General features: G+C 43.4%; 1 protein-coding gene across 18 annotated transcripts in view; it reads right to left on the minus strand.

Moving 5' to 3' along the window:
- Positions 1 to 19,116, minus strand: part of IGF2BP2 (insulin like growth factor 2 mRNA binding protein 2) — a 190,571-nt gene that overhangs the window by 57,660 nt on the left and 113,795 nt on the right. The window contains exon 4 of one of the 18 annotated variants that reach the window (XM_077991998.1): positions 14,961 to 15,504. The exons of 16 other annotated variants lie outside the window; for them this stretch is intronic. The gene's annotated coding sequence lies outside the window, so the exon portion shown is untranslated. Of the gene's footprint in view, positions 1 to 360; positions 1,531 to 14,960; positions 15,505 to 19,116 lie in introns of those variants that run through there. One more of the 18 variants, XM_077992000.1, reaches the window with a different exon arrangement.

A 19,116-nucleotide genomic window follows, 5' to 3' on the forward strand; every position in this document is an offset into this window, starting at 1 on the left:
AGGTATTCTTGAAATCTAATACAAGTAAAAGTTGTTTCTCATCCTCACTGTCGCAGAACTATTAATGTATGTGGCAAACACTTCATTCATAGTGCAAAAGTAGGAAAACTCTGCCCTATGCTGATTACCCCAAATACTAACTGAATGCATCTAAAACAATGGTATTTCCCTGTAATAATTCAAGTAAAGACATCAGTTCACTAACTGGGAATGTCCTGCTTCGTTAAGCCAGACACTTGGAGGAATAATCTCTAAAAAGCTAGACTGTCGTACTTCTAATCTCAGATCAGGATGGAAAGGAAGAAAAGGAACTGAGAACTAAAAAGAGAAATGGAGATCACTACGGTAGAACCAACTAACCTGGAGTTCAGGTGGTCATCTGGGAGACTATCCTGAGGGATTATCTTTCGGGGTCATGAGCAATTAGGATCTCTGAGATCTGCTGACTCCTGCGGCATCATCTGGACAGCATGCCTTCTCATCAGGGTACCCAGAAGGCCTGTCCTCTTCTTCCCCGGGAGGGACTTCGGCATGTCCTTCAAAACGCAGCTCACACATAATCCCTGCTGAGCTTTCCAGAATGTCTCCAGAAAGAACTGTTTCCTCTGCACTTTTCAGCTTTTCTGGCAGCTCACTCTTTGCCATTATTACTCATCTGCTAGCGCTGTGCCTCCTCAAGCCCCTCAGTGATTTCATCAAGGACAGGTTCCTCGTTTACTATTCCACTGTCTAGCACGAGGTCTCATACACAGGGGCTGAGAAGAGCACTTCTGCTGCTGGCTGTGGTCTGTTCATGATGAAGACCCTCCAGACCCCACCCAGGAAAATGAATTGTCTATTTTTTTCTTTGCCAGGTAGTCATCAAAAGAGGGAAGGAGGTGTTTGTTTCCCTCCTTCCTTTAGACAAGAAAGGAAAGTATTTGGCTCAGTCTCAAATGGGAATATGGATCTTTCTCCCTGAAACTGTGCCCTGCTTTAAAAAAGGCACACAGTAACTTAGGAAAGTGATTGGTAATAGGAAAATAATTATTTGTCCCTTAAAATAATAATTTCACAGTTCCAGTATGTTAAAAATGAAACCAAGTTTCTCTAATTACAGATAAAAGGCATTTCTCACCCTCACTGCCACAAAGCCACAGAACTATTATAGCCGTCTCCCAGCTGGTCCCTCCGTCTTTGGCCTGCACCTCCTCCTGTCCCATCCACTTCTCACCTGGCTGCCAGTCACTTTCCCACACATGGAGAGGGCTACTCCTGCCTTCCTTGACTCCCTGCTGCTGCCTCCTCCCCATCTCTATCTTTAAACACTCCTGCCACACCAAGTCCTTCCACCTTCAGTTCACAAGTGTGCCGGAATGAGCCTGCAACTCCCTCAGCTCACCTTCAAACAGAAGTAAAAAGAGCAGCAGGAACATGTCTTTATTTCACCTTCATTTTAACTGGAAGCAGAATAAGACCTGAAGTTAAGCAAAGGGTGCTCTTTAATACAAATATACAGGTTCTTTCCCTGTGGCTTTCGGATTCAGGAACTCAGAACTTCCCACTCTCAAATTCAAGTAAACTAAGTGTGTGGGAAAGGGCCACCTACCAGGAAACGAGTAATGCAGCCCTGGAGCCATCCTGCTTTGCTGGGGAACTGGCTACCTTTACCGATTCTAGACTCTGGTCAATTGGTGATTATAGCTCACATGTGTGGACTATCAAACTGTAAAGAACTACAGAATAAAATATATGTAATCCCAGCTCATCTAACTAATTTACAGTTGATGGGTTCCAAGGACTTTCAACATATAAATGCCTCAGCGTACATTTTATAACATGTTATAATTATAATATTTTATCTTTGTGCTGTAGATGCCCAGAGGTAACAGAAGGTTCCAACTGAGTGAATTTCAGATAAGCTAGATGTCCACTGTTATGAATTTCAAGGGCCTGGCAGAAATTATTTAGTCATGGTGGAATTTGTTTCTTAAAGTAAGTAGGCAATCAGCCAGGGAAATAAAATCATATTTAATTATTGAGGAACCTCATGAAACTGAAGAACCATTTCATCTGTATTATTAAACAACAACAACAAAAAAAGTTGGGAGGCTGAGGCAGATGGATCACTTGAGGTCAGGAGTTCGAGACCAGCCTGACCAACATGGTGACCCTATCTCTATCAAAAACACAAAAATTAGCCGGGCATGGTGGTGTGCACCTGTTGTCCCAGCTACTCAGGGGGCTGAGGCAGGAGAATCACTCGAACCTGGGAGACGGAGGTTGCACTGAGCCGAGATTGAGCCACTGCACTCTAGCCTGGGGGACAAGAGAGAAACTGTCTTAAAAAAACAAAACAAAACAAAACAAAACGTAAAACACCTGCTTTGGTGTGAGGAGGATAATGCCATAGTTTTCAGGCATATGGTCAACTAGCCACAAGTCTATCAGCTACCTTGAGAACTCTAACCCAAGCCTTGGCTATGCTGTGGGTCTGACTAGAGAACAAATTAATATGAATGTGGGAACCCAGCTTGTAGGATTCCAGCTTCCATTGGAGAATTAGGCCAACTAAGAACTGGATGATTCCCAGGTAACTTTTGGGCAAGAGAGGCAACAGAGGGCCTTGTGAGAGTGTCCTTTGGGTCTCAATAGGGATTCTACCCAACTAGGTCCCAGCTGTTTCCATAGCATTTCTGAGCTCCATCAGATGATAAAAGGGATTTCCTTACATGCATTACCTGTAAAGAGAGGCAGGTATGCTAACCAACCCCGAGCCGGGACAGAAACCACCAGCGCTCCCAGCCCTCCTCCCCTTCAGTGCTGCAGTCAGATTCCAGTCTATTGCATGCGCTCGTTAGTGTGTGTTTCCTATTCCTCATTAGTTTGAAAGTTCACCTAAAAACTTCTGGTCATTCTGTACAAGGGACATCCTGTGCTAAATTGAACTAGGACCTAGAGCTGCTCAAGGAAGCAAATAAATCACCAGTGATAGCCAAGTCCAATCCTCTACCCAACTGTCTCTTCTTTTTTTTTTTTTTTTTTTTGAGACAGGGTCTTGCTCTGTCACCCATGCTGGAGTACATTGGCATGATCTCAGCTCACCGCAGCCTTGACCTCCCAGGCTCAAGTGACCCTCCCAACTCAGCTTCCTGAGCAGCTGGGACTACAGGCCCAAGCCACCATGCCCAGCTATTTTTTGTAATTTTTGTAGAGATGGGGTTTCGTCATATTGCCCAGGCTGGTTTTGAATTCCTGGGCTCAAGCAATTCACCCACCTTGGCCTCCCAAAGTGCTGGGATTACGGGCATGAGCCACCACACCCATTTAAAGTTCTCTCTCACTTTCTCTCAAACCCAGACACCACACAGGAGGATCACAGAGACTGATTGAGAGTCAATGAAAACAAAATTGTTTAGTCACTTTCTTTGTTGCAACATGACTAAGAACAATTGTCTCTATGAAATCCAAAATAAAACAAATGTATTAGAAACTAAATGTGTTCAACACAAATAAACTGTTGAAAATGAACAAAAATCAGTTTGGGTTTTTTTTGAGAGAAAAAACAAATGATAAATGTAAATCCTTGTGAATATTAGTAGTGTTATGAGTCAAATCATAAAAGGATTAAATCAAATACTGTGGTGGCCTGCTGCAAAGGGTTGTTTTTTGTTTTTCCCCCCCCCAAGACAGAGTCTTGCTCTGTTGCCCAGGCTGGAGTGCAGTGGTGCGATCTTGGCTCACTGCAACCTCCCTCTCCTGGGTTTAAGCGTTCTCCTGCCTCAGCCTCCTGAGCAGCTGGGACTACAGGTGGGTACCACCACACCAGACTAATTTTTGTATTTTTAGTAGAGACGGGGTTTCACCATGTTGGCCAGGATGGTCTCGATCTCCTGACCTCGTGATCCGCCCGCCTCAGCCTCCCAAAGTGCTGGGATTACAGGCGTAAGCCACCGTGCCCAGCCCTACAAAGGGGTTTGAGCCAGGAGAACTGCAGTTATGAACCCAGTAATTTTCCTTGCTCTATAAACTCATGTTCACAAAACCATAAGCTCCAGAACAACCCTCACAACTCATGCTTCCTGGGCATTCAGAGACAGAAACTCATGAAAGTTCATTGCTTGAATGAAACAGGAAAAAAAAATCACTTAATATGATGTGTCTTGGTCCACTTGGGCTACTATAACAAAACTCCATAGACTGAGGTTATAAACAGAAATTTATTTCTCACAGTTCTGGAGGCTGGGAAGTCCAAGATCAAGGTACCAGCAGATTTGCTGTCTGCTTAGGGCCTGTTCCTCATAGAAGGCACTGTCTAGCTGTGTCTCTGGATGGAGGAAGGACTAGATATCTCTCTGGGGTCTATTTTATAGAGGTACTAATCCCCTTCATGAGGGTTCCACCTTATGATCTAATCAACTCTCCAAGGCCCTTAATACCACCACCTTGGGGGTAAGGATTTCAACATAAGAATTCACGGGGGGTGGGGGGGACACAAACTTTTAGACCACAGCAAAAAGCAATAGTCTGAGACTGTAATTCATTTCTCTCTCCACAGCCCTCTCAGAGCCTACTAGCTCACAAAAAGACCTAACACAATTCTAGATTCCTCTTTTGAGGAAACCATCAAAGATTCTTAATTGTTTCCTGTTGAAAGGAGCAGAGCCGGCCGTGGTGGCTCACACTTGTAATCCCAGCATTTTGGGAAGCCAAGGTAGGAGGATGGCTTGAGACCAGGAGTTTGGCACCATCCTGGGCAACATGGCAAGACCTCATCCCTACAAAAAGAGATGGTGGATAATTCCATAATACTATTCATTTTTTAATTATTAGCCAGGCGTGGTAGCACATGCCTGTAGTCCTAGCTACTTGGGAGGCTGAGGTGTGAGGATCACTTGAGCCTGGGAGGTCAAGGCTGCTGAAAGCTGTGACTGTGCCACTGCACTCAAGGCTGGGCAACCGAGTACCGAGTAAGACCGTATCTCTCTAGCAAAAAAAAAAAAAAAAACAAGTGGAAGGAGAAAAATCAACGAGTCAATGGATCATTAGATGATGTCTGAGCTGTCTATGAGAAGACTGGTTGGATGGTTACTCTTGGACAAGATGGTGAAGGAATTCCTCTATTGGGTCAGAGGAGAACTTGCATGAAATGACCATTATGTTTCATTCCACCTTCAGGATTCTATAAATCTTTTGGACAGAATTGTAACAGGAAGGTTAAAACCATTTCCCATCCCATTAAAAGGAAATTAGCATGCTTGCTTATAGATTGAAACCATCACGCACTGTTGTAGTGAAATAGATCACCAGATTTCTCAGAGATTCCTATTTTTTTTTTTTTTTGAGACAAGGTCTCACTCCAGTCACCCAGGCTGGAGTGCAATGGCGTGATCTTGGCTCACTGCAGCCTCGGTGTCCTGGGCTCTAGTGATTCTTCCACCTCAGCCTCCCAAGTAGCTGGGATGACAGGAGCACACCACCACACCTGGCTAAATTTTTGTGTTTTTATTAAAGACAGGGTTTCTCCATGTTGCCTAGGCTGGTCTCAAACTCCGGGGCTCAAGCGATCCACCTGCCTCAGTCTCCCAAAATGCTGGGATTACAGGCATAAGCCACTGTGCCCAGTTGATATTCAATATTTTAGCTCTTTAAAAAGGACATCACTTAGTCAAACGTGGTGACACGTGCCTGTAATCCCAGCTACTCAGGAGGCTGAGGCAGGAGAATCGCTTGAACCCAGTAGGTGGAGGCTGCGGTGAGCCAAGATCATGCCACTGCACTACAGCTTGGGCAACAAGAGCAAAACTCCGTCTCCGGGAAAAAAAAAAAAAAAAAAAAAGGACATCACTATCTAAAATTCTGCTTTTAAAAATTTATATTCAACGTTTAATGAAGGGTTTTTTTTTGAGACGGAGTCTCACTCTGTCACCCAGGCTGGAGTGCAGTGACACAATCTCAGCTCACCACAACTTCTGCGTCCCGGGTTCAAGCTATTCTCCTGCCCCACCCTCCTGAGTAGCTGGGACTACAGACGCCCACCACCATGCCCGGCTAATTTTTGTATTTTTAGTAGAGACAGGGTTTCACCATGTTGGCCAGTCTGGTCTTGAACTCCTGACCTCGTGATCCACCGGCCTTGGCCTCCCAAAGTGCTGGGATTACAGGTGTGAGCCACCCAAGGGGCTACTTTACTGGAATAGTGGTGAATAGTACGACTATGTGAACTGAAGGAAGACTAAAAATCCATATAATTATTCCAAGAAAGATGATAGCTTTTTGGGAGGAGGGGGTCAAAGACCTCATTCGGAAATCAAACAAAAACAAAAACCCTAACACAAAAAAATTGTGATTATCCTTATCAAGGTTTGTGTACAATTCCCTATGATAATACCAACTCTCCCTTCCACCATCCCTCTCTTCAACTCATTCTGTGCAATGTAGAGAAAGAAATGTAGTTTTAGCTCAAGTTTTACTAGAACTTCTCCATGGGCTTCACTGAACACTATCTTTTCCCCATTTCTCAGTTTATTTTATTTGATGAAGTCTAATTAAACATTTCCGAGGTAAACCCAAAACATTCTTCACAGCGTGTTTAGCATGAAGGTTTTCCCAAATCACCGTTACTACTGACATTCCTGGACGCTAAAGCATCTTATTTAAGCCTTACCCATTTGAATTAGGTGTTGTTATTCCCATTTTTCAGAGAAATGCACTGAGGAGCTGATGAGTCCCTTGTCTGAGTCTCACAGTTAGGGGTCACCATTAGGGAGTGATATTTTTGACTTGTGGTCTTTATACATTTAAAGTTTTGCTCTTCAGATGTCACTGGAATTATTAATTCACCAAAAACAAAATTTACATTTCAGGCATGTATTTTAGTTCAATGAATTTTGGTCAAGATGTCCCCCTCCACTGACAAACATTAAGAAAACATGCCTTGGGAATGATGTCCAGCTTTTCCTTCTCAGCATCAACCGCACCATAGAGTTGCTGACCGAAAACATCTCCAGGAAGGGTTATTTTGGAAACTTCACTGTGGTAGCTCACTCTTTGCTTCTCAAAAGGATTTACTTAAATATAAATGCTCTTTAGAGAGGTGATAAAGGTATTAACTGTAAACTCCTTCACGGATTAGCCGACTTCTGGTTGATGGTCAGGCTCCCCTGGCACACAGTGGGGTGCAGCACATACATGGAAGGGCCTGAGGGTGGAACAGTGACACAAGAAACACCTGCTTATCCCTGGCCCCCAACCAGGGCGGTGCTGAGCCTCATGGGACCAGATCAAGTTTGAGAACCTTCCCCAAAGCATGGATTGCTCTACAGGGAAGGGCGGAGTGAATCCCAGACAGCTAGACAAAGTCCTCAGAAGAGCAAGAACATTCATGTGTGCTTGAGTACAAACATGCATTTGGATTCAGGAAGGTGAGACTTTGGGACGTAAGGCTGAGTTTTTATTGAGCCAAAAATCTGCATGCCTGCTTTCAGTTTTTCAAGACCTAAACAGAGTAAAAACCACAAGCATTTTCTTCAATGTTTTAATTCTGCTGTGATGAAAGTTTCAGTTAACAAAATCAAATTGGGTTTCTAGAGAAGTGATTAGTCACCCTTACATGGTCCTCAACTCATTATCTGTAATTAAAGACTAACTAGGGTAAAAACAAATATTTACACATAGTCATTTGAGCTCATATAAATAACATGTACAAACATGATACAACAAAAGCTATAATCTAAGTATATAAATGTTTGCCTTGTGTGGCACATGGTAAATACAAAACCATCTTTGTAAAGGCCAAGAGGGTCACATGCCCAATCACCAACTGTGCCATCCTTTCAGCATCTTGTCAATTAGTTTCCAAAAAACTGTTCTGTTTAGTTCTCCAAACAGCACTTGAATCTGTCCCTTTCTTTCCTCCCCTACTACCTGTGTCTTTTTTTTCTCCTTCCTCTTCAGCCCAAGCAGTGTCTGGAGCACAGCATGTGCGCAGCAATCAGCAAGCTCCCCAGGGGTGTTTGCTGCTGGACGCTGGCTTCTTTCTCCTGGCCCACTCCATCCCACATTCTGTCTTTCGACTGTAAGAGGAACATGTGCTTACTAAAGACACTGGGCTTCAAACAGCCAATTTCTTTCATTTCCAGTGTATGAGTGATAAAGTGACAGCAGTTTACTTCTGAAAAGAAGAAAGTATTCCCACCAGTTATCACAGATGTTGATCTTATTCATTATAGTTATGGTGATGAAGGAAAATTAAATTCATCTGTAATATAGCCCTAACTCCCAAGAGAGCAGGAAAGACAGGAGAGGGTTGGCCAAATCACTTGCTCCTCCCTCAAAGAGGAACTCCTTTCTCTTGCCATGTAAATCAAACAGTATCTCCCATCTCACACAAGAGAGCACCATCTTACCTAGCTGAGGGTCAGGTGGAATGAACAATCCAAACCACCTCTACCCAAATGTTTTGACTAGAGGTTAATAGACATTTCACCTCATTCTGGAGAATGGGATGGTCTCTAAGATTAAACTAAAAGCTTTTCCAAATTCATTCAATAAATGTTTACTAAGGACTCATTATAGGCTAAGCACTTATGTTAGGTGTTGGGGTATACTAGTGAACAGAACAAAAATAGGACAATATTGATCTGAGCAATTCTGAGAACTTAATTTCAATAAAGCAATAAAATGTATTTTAGGGTTGGTTACTCAATCCAACTCCTTGCCTTTTCCTAGCTCGTATTTTTAGATTTTTTTTTTTTTTTTTGCTAAAAGTGAACCAATTATCTTTAAATGCCTATTTCTGCACAGTAGCCTTATAATGTAATAACAGCTAGCAAATGGCATCACAGAGTCACTGTTTCCACACACTGTGGGAAAGTTAAAGCTGGGGTAGGTATTGTGTGCATAACAGCATGGGACACCTCCACTGCCCCAGAAGGGTGTCAGAAAAGCTTTTCCCAACACCCAGAGTCTGCTCCTTGCCATTTAACCTCTTAAAGTTTCCTCTGTTACAGGAAGGGATACGCTGGCGAAAGTAAAAGAAAAAACAAAAAGACCGGCCGGGAGCAGTGGCTCACACCCGTATTCCCAGCACTTTGGGAGGCTGAGGCGGGCGGATCACTTGAGATCAGGAGTTCGAGACCAGCCTGGCCAACATGGTGAAACCCCGTCTCTACTAAAAATACAAAATTAGCTGGGCGTAGTGGCGGGCACCTGTAGTCCCGGCTACTTGGGTGGCTGAGGCACAAGAAACCCTTGAAACTGGGAGGCAGAAGTTGCAGTGAGCCAAGATCGCGCCACTCCACTCTACCCTGGGCAATAGAGCGAGACTCAGTCTCAAAATAAAGAAAAAAAAAAGAGAACAAAACAAAACAAAAAACCTCGGGTGATTCTGGTTACTTGCTCCAGAGGGGAAAAGGAAAAGAAATTTTCTTTACTCTATAGGAAAAGTTATTTATCAACAAGGTGAGGGTAGCCAGAAAAATAGCTTCTTACATAATACTAATAAAAAAATAAAACCACTTCATAGGATACAATGAAAAACAAATCAGTGAACATCATCATAAAATGCTGAAGAATATAATTAGCTCTCAAACCTAATGTCACATGATTTGAATACAATAAAAACTACTTTTTAAAACCTTGAATAGCCAACTTTAAAAACAGATGAACAAACTAGGGAAAGGGAGCATATGAATTATTCTTATTATTAAAAGAACTTATCATCTTTTCGAGGATTCATCTGAAGATCCCTTTAAAGCAGTTCTGTAAAGGGGGGAAATTAGAGCAGAGATAACTTTAAATATGCAAATTTGATTTATAACCAATTTGGGGAGACTAGATTTTTGCACAAATAATTTTTCTAGTGGTGCTGATAGAAATCCAAGATTTCTGACCTGTATCCTTCCTGAACTATGCAAATCCTATTCCTATCCCTGCACATCCACAGCTTCTAGGCTAGCGACATGTACACAGCAGTCTCTCAGTAAACCTGATGAATGAATGAACATGACAGGGTTAATATCTCTGGTGCTTAAACACAGAATTCCTTCCAGCGGCTGATCCACACTATCTTCTGAGTTCCCTGTCCTACAAAGACAATGAACAGCATCTGTCTCAGTTGGTTCCTGAGTTTTCATCGCTTCCTCTCAAGACAGCACCATCAGCTGAGCAGGCTCCAGCAGGACCCACCAGCAGAGAGGTGCACATGGGAGTCAATACCTGACTTGAATAGCAGGGAACGACCTACCTGGCTCAGCAGGTGGCCACAGGCAGTCCCCGCTACCACAGCTTCAAATTCCTTTTCCTACATCTTTTTCCTTCGCTGGATGCAGCCCAGGAGTGCCTTCTACTTTCAGGACCTTTCCTTGCCTAGAGCCTTGTCCTCAGTAGTATGATTGAGAGAAGGAAGAGAGTTCAGCAGGTGCACTCTCCTTTGCTGTTCACAGGATCCCAGTCTCCACGGTAGATGAGCTGCTGCTCTCTCTTCTCACTTCCCTTTCATCGAGCCCCAGGATTATGAGAAAGTACTCCACAAACTGCAAACTCTACAAACACCAAACTCCCCTTGCACCTCTCATTCCCAGCTTTGGTCCTGATGTGCACAGGAGAGTTGGTGCCTGGTTTTCCTATGAAATGTGAATGAATCTGGCAATTAATTAGAAGGCATGACCTGGAGCCAGCACTGAACTGGAGAGAAGCTACTAACGTTATACAGAGTGACCTGTAGATTCAGGCTAAAGACCTAGTTCAGGGTAGTTTCAGAAGCTGAGAAGTGCAACTATCAAACCAACAGATTATGCTTCTTTTTTTACTTAATAGCACCCTGATTACCATACTTACTAAATAAGAATACCTTTGTTCCTTAGTGTGAAACGTAGAATTTGCAATAATCAATCACAAATACTTATGAAAATGTAAACATTTTTATTTACTAGTGTCTCTAAGCAAAGAAAAAGCCTTGATTTCCTAGGGAACAAAGATGTAAGAAAAAATACAAACTTAAATATATTCCCTAGATGTTCTAACTCCACAATTCTCCCCACTCCTAATAAAACATTTTATTGTTACCAAAGGCTACCATTATTCTAACACAACAGAGAAGCAGAGTGAGAGATATGCCAAGTGGGAACTGGAGGTAAGGATTTGAATCCCAGCTTCGCCACAGACAAGCTGTCAGACAGATGCTGAGTTAGTCATTCAACCTCTCTAATGCTTCAGCCATGAGACAGTTAGAGAAGATTCTTTCTAAATCTATGATTTACCTCATTGTGACAGCAAAACAGAACTGTTGCAAGGAGAAGGTAAGGAGCAGAAAAAAGAGGTATCCCACATGGACTTTAGGCTACAAATAGATGCTGAATTTTGGAAAAAAAATAATACTCTCAACAAATCTTGCATTTTGTTTGGGTCACAATTTTTAACATCCCAATAAATAAGTTAGACGACACACTCCACTGTATTTTACAACTGGATGGCTTACAAATAAAAAACAATGGGTTTGTGACTCTACTTGTGTCATGACCCTACAGCCTCCACTTACCCATTTCTTCCCTCTCCTAAAACAGGAAGCTTTACACTTACATTTTCATTACTGCAAGGATACTCTTGTACAATATCTGGTGTCCAGATTTTTAAAGTGTAAGGTTATTTCATGAAATTTACTACAAACAGAGTAGAGGGTGTTGCATAGCCTGCCCTACAGATGAAGTATTTATATCACATGGAGCTCTTTCTGGTTATTTCTAACATCGCGATTTGGTGGATCTCAGCAAATCTGAACAGCTATATCTACCACTCAACTGGTATCTTTGAAATAAATTTATCTTTTAGAAGTAAGTACTACATATTCTTTTTCATTTTCTTTTGAGACAGAGTCTTGCTCTGTCGTCCAGGCTGGAGTGCAGTGGCTCAATCTCACCTCACTGAAACCTCCGCCTCCTGAGTAGCTGGGATTACAGGCACTGACCACCACGCCTGACTAATTTTTGTGTTTTTAGTAGAGATGGGGTTTCGCCATGTTGGCCAGGCTGGTCTTGAACTCCTGACCTCAGGTGATCCGCCCATCTTGGCCTCCCAAAGTGCTGGGATTACAGGCGTGAGCCACCACGCCCGGCCAAAGTACTATATATTTTTTGCACAAAATTCAAGAGGTACCAAAGAATAGAGTAGAAAAATTCTCTCTTCTACATCTATTCTTCAGTCCTCCAGTTCCCATTACCCCTTCTTTAAAAAATCCTTCCCAAGTAGTCTATACATAAGCATATATGCATACATTCCTTTTTTTACCCAAACACAAACATTAATGCTCTGTACATGCATTTTTTTTTCACTTAGTATAGGGTAGTATTATTCTTTTTGACAGCTGCATAATATTACATTTTATGAATGTACCACAATTAAACTGGTCTTCAAGTAATGGACACAAGATGTTTCTAATATTTTGCTATTTCCAAAGAGTAAGTAAATGCTGCAATGAATATCTATCCATCTATCAACCAACTATCCATCCATCCATCCATCATCCATCTATCCATCCATCCATCCATCCCACTTTGCACATGTGTGAGCATATCTCGGAAGATAAACTCCTAGAAGTGAAATCCTAAATTGTAACGTCAACAAACAAAGCAGTGCCGGTTTCCCCATGTATCTGAAAACACGGAGCGATCAAACTTTTTGATTTCTGCCCATCCATAGGTGAAAAATACTATCTTGTTTGCATTTTAATTACAAATGAGGGTGATCATTTTTCATATATTAAAGAGCCTATGGTTAGGTGCAGTGGCTCACACCTCTAATCCCAGCACTTTGGGAGGCCAAGTCGAGAGGATTGCTTGAGCCCAGAAGTTTGAGCCCAGCCTGGGCAATGTAGCAAGACTCCATCCCTACCAAAAAACCAACCAACCAACCTATCCTACCCCATTCACTCTGGGAAACTTCACAGAAGTCTTCCTTGCTTTTTCTCAGTATTCAGGCTTTCTTAACTTCATTTCATTTATTCCACAAGCCCTTATCAAGCATGTACTATGTTAGATAGCAGAAAGACAGTGTGAACAACCTGCTCCCAACCAGGAGGCCAGTGGGCAGGGAGTGCACCTCGCATGCCATGCTGCAAAGGGACAAGCCTGCACCACACTGGAGGGTGCCTGAGCAGCAAGACAGACAGGAGGAGAAACCTGGCAGGGAACCAGGGGGAGGCAATGCCTTAGCAAAGTCCTGAGGAATGGGAGGCAGAATAGGCCAAAGGGAAGAGCGAGAGCATAGAGGCATCAGGAAAGATATTCTAAGTAAGGGAATGAGGCACACAAAAGCATGGCAGCCAGGGACAGGAGTCTGAGGAATCTCAAGTCCTCCGGTTTGAAAGGAGCAGAGAATGCTTCAAGGAAAGGCAAGAGAGCAGGCTGGACAGGTTGGCAAGAACTTATGGCAAAGACTTGCTATTTCCTGAGTTAAACCACAAAGGTGATAAACCTTTCACCAAGACTCAGACACGAATCATCACGCCCCACACGAGTCAGTGCACGCCAGGTAAGCACTGGGGGCAGGTGAGCACAGCCAGCTGCACTAACTCTCTTCTCAGAAGATATTCTTCTTATTGGCTTTTCATCCTCAAAAAAGAGAACTCTATAGCTCTGAAATTTGCAGTGCAAGTATAATTCTACCCTGTTCTGTGGCTGTGTATATCCCACCATCAGGGCAGTCTTTTGGTGATTCCTCATTTCTTTTTTTCCTTTTTCTTTTTTTTTTTTTTTTTTTGAGATGGAGTTTCATTCTTGTCGCCCAGGCTGGAGTGCAACGGCATGGTCTTGGCTCACTGCATACTCCGCCTCCCAGGTTAAAGAGATTCCCCTGCCTCGGCCTCCCAGATAGCTGGGATTACTGGCACCCATCACCACGCCCAGTTAATTTTTTTGTATTTTTAGTAGAGACGGTGTTTTGCTATGTTGGCCAGGCTGGTCTTGAACTCCTGACCTTAGGTGATCTGCCCGCTTCAGCCTCCCAAAGTGCTGGGATTATGAGCTACCAGCCACCAGCCACCAGCCACCACGCCCAGCCTGATTCCTCACTTCTCTTTGACACGTGGCTGCTAGGTCCACTTAACCAACAAATTAAATGCCTCTGTATCTTCAAATAAAAGCATCTCCCCAATTACTATTCTAAAACTCTTCTATTTTTAACAGGTATTTACCACACTTCTTGAAAGCATAACAAATAGATCCATTAACTATATTAGGAGTGTTTTAGGTTAGTAGAGGGTATGATTGAATAACATGATATTAAAAAAAAAAAACAACCCACCAGAACTTTTATTTTTTAATACACATGAATAAGGCCTCCATCAAAGTAATGCTGTTAGAAAACTATTTACTTATTCCGACAATGATTCCTCTGCCCAACGTATTTTTGGAATTCTTTTAATGATATTTTCTGCAGCATTTATCCAATAAACACTGATGTAACTGATTTGCCTTTTGCGCTACAATACAATCTTATAAATATGCTCTGTGTTAAAACAGAATATCCCTCTTTTCTTTCCCCTCCCTCTTTCCATATTCAACAGAAACAAAGAAAATCTCAGAGGTCTCTTCTTATGTCTCCGCTAACAATAAAAAGAACAGCTTTGTGGGGAGTGGGCTGCTTTATTCTGTAGCCCTCCTCAGATGCCAAGACTGCTGGGCTGGTCACCATACTTATATCCTCAGTAAGGAATTTACCTCCTACTTTTCTTCAGGGGCAGGCAGGGAAGCACAGCACCAGCCCTCAGCTGTCTTGGGCTCCCTGATCTGGTTAAGGAGAGTGTATTTACTCAGGGCCATGGTGGTGCATGGGGGAAGCCAACCCTGTCAGCGCTGGCTGGTCATCAGAATGGAAGTGGGAGGACATCCTTCGTTTCCAGGTCATGCCTGGTTAACATTTCACCTTAACTGAGGGGCCGACGAGAGGCTATACACAGCCTGGATCAGAGCTCCCACAGCCCTTACCTGGTGGCTTGTTTGCGGAGTTTATCACATCCCGTTGTAACGCTGTTTACATCTCTGCTGCCCAGCTAGACTCCGCCTCCTGTGATTTTCTCATCCCACCACCCAGTACTTTACAGGTTCAACGGATGACTATAAACAAGTGAACAGATAGCAGGAGTGGCTGCCCTTATGCCCATAGAACTGGGCCTCTCAGTTCAGCCCATGTTGGTCATTTCAGATCATCTGAATGTAAATCTGTCTCTGACCAGGCTTCTTGCAGGCCTTTGGCAGCCGTGGAGCTCTGAGAGGGAATGGTTTCCTGAGGGCTGGTCACCCTGGTCTATTTATTGGGAGGCCACGAACAGAGAGAGTGGGCATCAGGACCAACGGGCACATGGCCACCACCCAGATACATGACTCTGGCATGTATTTCACTTCTCTGGGGCCAGATGGCCTCTTCATAAGATTCTCCTCAGTGCCGAGAGTTCTTCAGTCCTGCCTGCTGACTTCCCTCCAGGACAGAACAGATGCCTCTTCCTCCCATAGATATGATGCAAGAACTGAGCTGTCCAAGCAAAAAAAAAAAAAAAAAAAAAAACCTTTGAAGGAAGAATTTCTGTGCTGTGAGTGGTTTATTCTGAGAATAGGACTCAAGTTTTAGAAATCTTTGTTCAATGTCAGAGATAGAGCGACTGTAATCTGTGAGCCAAGAAAAAAGGTTTGCAAAGACTAGAAGAAAAGAAACCCATGGGTAAGAACTTGTAAAAACATCTATAGCAAACAAGAGTTCCAAGAGAAAGACTGGGAATCAGCAGGCCCACAGGAGCTGGAGAGCGAGCTTTGAAACGATACAGAATTAACTGTCTAAGGGGCATTAACTGTCCACTCAGGAGGCTGAGGCAGGAGAATCACTTGAACCCGGGAGGTGGAGGTTGTGGTGAGCTGAGATTGTGCTACCACATTCCAGCCTGGACAACAGAGAGACTCTGTCTCAAAAAAAAAAAAAAAAAAAAAAAGAAAGAAAGAAAAAGTCAGAAACTCCCTCCTGGAACTGGCGGATGGGTAGGGTTAAATCTGAGTGGAAAACGGAAGCAGGAAGACGGGAAGAGCAAAGCCATGATCAAAACCTGAGATACTGAGACGATGAACAAGGAGCAGAAGTGATAGCAGAGATAAGATCTTGTATCTTTTGGTGTCAAGAAGCACCATTTTGATGGGCTATTCTGGGCTTCCCAGACCTTCCCAAGGAGGTAAGCTCCTTACAGCTTACAGGACCACATTCTTGGGAAGCCACAAACCCTAATCATGCCTTGCCAGGTGGTACTCAGTGTGGACCGTGGTAGGACTGTGATGGTCAGAGAAGACTTTGGGCGGGGAGAGGAAGCAGACAGAGGGAAAAACAGATGTGTCTAGACAAGAGAAAATAGGGTACATCTAATGGGGAGACAGATGAATACTAAGTGGGGACAACTGCAGAGGCATTATTTAATAAGGTGAAGAGTTTGCACTGATACAGTAGGCTATGGGAGATCATTGCAGGGATTTGCACAAGGCAGTCATTTGTGATTCCAGTTATTTGTAAGATGAGGATAGTGGGGCATGACAAAGCTCTACAAAACTGTAAGATACTGCATATCTTTGATGAACAGTAGTATGAAAGACAAAACAGATTGGGTTTGCTAGAATAAAGGTGCTAACAAGATGGCTGTCACGAGCAATCTGCTGCAGCAACAGGCTCAACACCCCTACGCAGAGCTCTTCCTTCATGTGCTTCATCTTATTTGCATGAACATTCCTAGGAATTAAGCAGAAAAAAGGCAGGGATGTGCTTGCAAAATGACCAGGAGTGTTGACTGGGGAGTGAAAATTGGAGTACAGCCTAGGTGTGGTGGCTCACTCCTGTAATCCTAGCACTTTGGGAGGCCGAGACAGGCGGATCACCTGAGGTCGAGACCAGCCTGGCCAACGTGGCGAAACCCTATCTCTACTAAAAATACAAAAATTAGCCAGACGTGGTGGCGCACACCTGTAATCTCAGCTACTTGGAAGGCTGAGGCAGGAGAATCACTGGAATCTGGGAGGTGGAGGTTGCAGTAAGCCAAGATTGCGCCACTGCACTCCAGCCTGGGCGACAGAGCAAGACTGTCTCAAAAAAGAAAGAAAGAAAGGAAAGAAAAAAAGGAAGGAAAGGAAGGAAGGAAGGAAAGAAGAAAAGGTGGAGTACAAAGAAGTGAGCCTTGATAGAAACAAACTCAGATGAGAAAAGCAAGCCACACTGAATAAATATAAATTCAAACTCTGGTGTGGAAACAGCTGCAGATATATAATTCTGACTGTCCCTTCTAAAGTGAAATCCCCTGGAAAGTAGGAAAATATTCTCCCCCCGGCAACCTTCCATCAACAAGGAGCTTATGGGCACTGAGCATAAAGCAGGGCATTGAACCTGTGTCCTATCTTCAAGGAGTCTTCAGGCTCTGGCCACAGTCTATAAGAAAGGGCTATCAGCTAAGTGAGAGCACTCAACAGATGTATCTAGTGCTAGAATGGTAAATATTTAACAAATGGCTCTTGCAGGGGGAGGTAAAGCAATCTGTATTTTTTGCCAATTTCCGTGGTGTAAATACTGTCACCAAAGCCTATTTACTTTATTTTATTAATTAGTTAATTTTTATTTTTTTTTTTTTTAGATGGAGTGTCACTCTTGTCGCCCAGGCTGGAGTGCAGTGGTGCAATCTCAGCTCACTACAACCTCTGCCTCCCGGGTTCAAGCAATTTTCGTGCCTCAGCCTCCTGAGTAGCTGAGATTACAGGCACCCACCACCATGCCCAGCTAATTTTTGTATTTCTATTAGAGATGGGGTTTTACCATGTTGGCCGGGCTGGTCTCGAACTCCTGACCTCAGGTGATCCGCCCACCTCGGCCTTCCGAAGTGCTGGGATTACAGGCCTGAGTCACTGCGCCAGGCCCACTTTTCTTTCAAGTAGTTTTTTTCTTTTCTCTTTTTAATGGTTAAAACTTTTAATTTTGCTACCTCCTCATCTCAGCAAGTGAATTGTGCATTTAATGGGAAATCAAGTCTTTGTCTAAAAACTGTACTTTCACGCTGGTTTCCTCCAGACTAATAAAACAGTTTATCAGTCTAAGTAAGCCTCAAGTAGGTCTCTCATGCACCTGTCTTCTTCTTGTCTACCACCTCCCTCACTCTCATCTGAAAAGTCATGAACCAGCCCACCTAGTGAGTTCCTTTGACATCAGGGCTAACAGGGCCTGGGTAAACTTCAGCAATGTTGGCTTTCTTCCTGGCTTTTTCTGCTTGAAAAGAAGGCTCTTTTAGCAAGTCAAGGCAGTGTTTTCTGTTTGTGAGGTGCTTTTCTTCTGGGTGGCAGATTGTCTTCTATTTACCAACCACTCACACTTACCAATAACCAGCATCCTTGGCAGTTCTTAGAAACTTTCAGGTGGCAAGTACTTGGTTTTTAAAATTTTATTTTATTAATTTTATTTTTAGAGACAGAGTCTAGCTGTGTCGCCCAGGCTGGAGTACATCTGGTCCACTCACTGCAGCCTCAAACTCCTGGGCTCAAGGGATCTTCCTGCCTCAGTCTTCTAAGTAGCATGCACTACCACATCTGGCTAATTAAAAAAAAAAATTTTTTTTTTTTGTAGAGACAGTGTCTCACAATGCCCAAGCTGGTCTCAAATTCCTGGCCTCAAGCAATCTTCCCACTTCAGCCTTCCAAAGTGCTGTGACAACAGGCACATGCCACCATGCCCAGCCACAAGTGTTTATCCCCATTTCATAGGAAACGGAGGCACAAAAAGAGGAAATCACCATCAGGATATGCCACTGCAGAGAGATACAAGATGAGTGTAATTCAGCTTCATGGGTTATTTTCAAAAACGAAGGAAGAAACTGCAACAAGGACTGAATCACGCTTTACTACAGCATTGCCTTCTACTTCCTCTACCAGCCAACTGCAAGATGAGCTTTTATGAGGAGCAATATTGATGGATTTAAGTTTTGAATTTTATGTCATTTTGTGCTTTCTGGAGGTGGTACAGTGAGCTTGGAAGTAAGTGATGTGGTGGGAAGGTGGAAACAGGGAAGGTAAAGTGAGAGGCTTGGTAGGCTCCCGACCTGAGATAATCAAACTAAGAAAAACCAATCTGGTGGAG

Source organism: Macaca mulatta, chromosome 2, assembly GCF_049350105.2.
Source record: "Macaca mulatta isolate MMU2019108-1 chromosome 2, T2T-MMU8v2.0, whole genome shotgun sequence".
NCBI lineage: Eukaryota > Metazoa > Chordata > Mammalia > Primates > Cercopithecidae > Macaca > Macaca mulatta.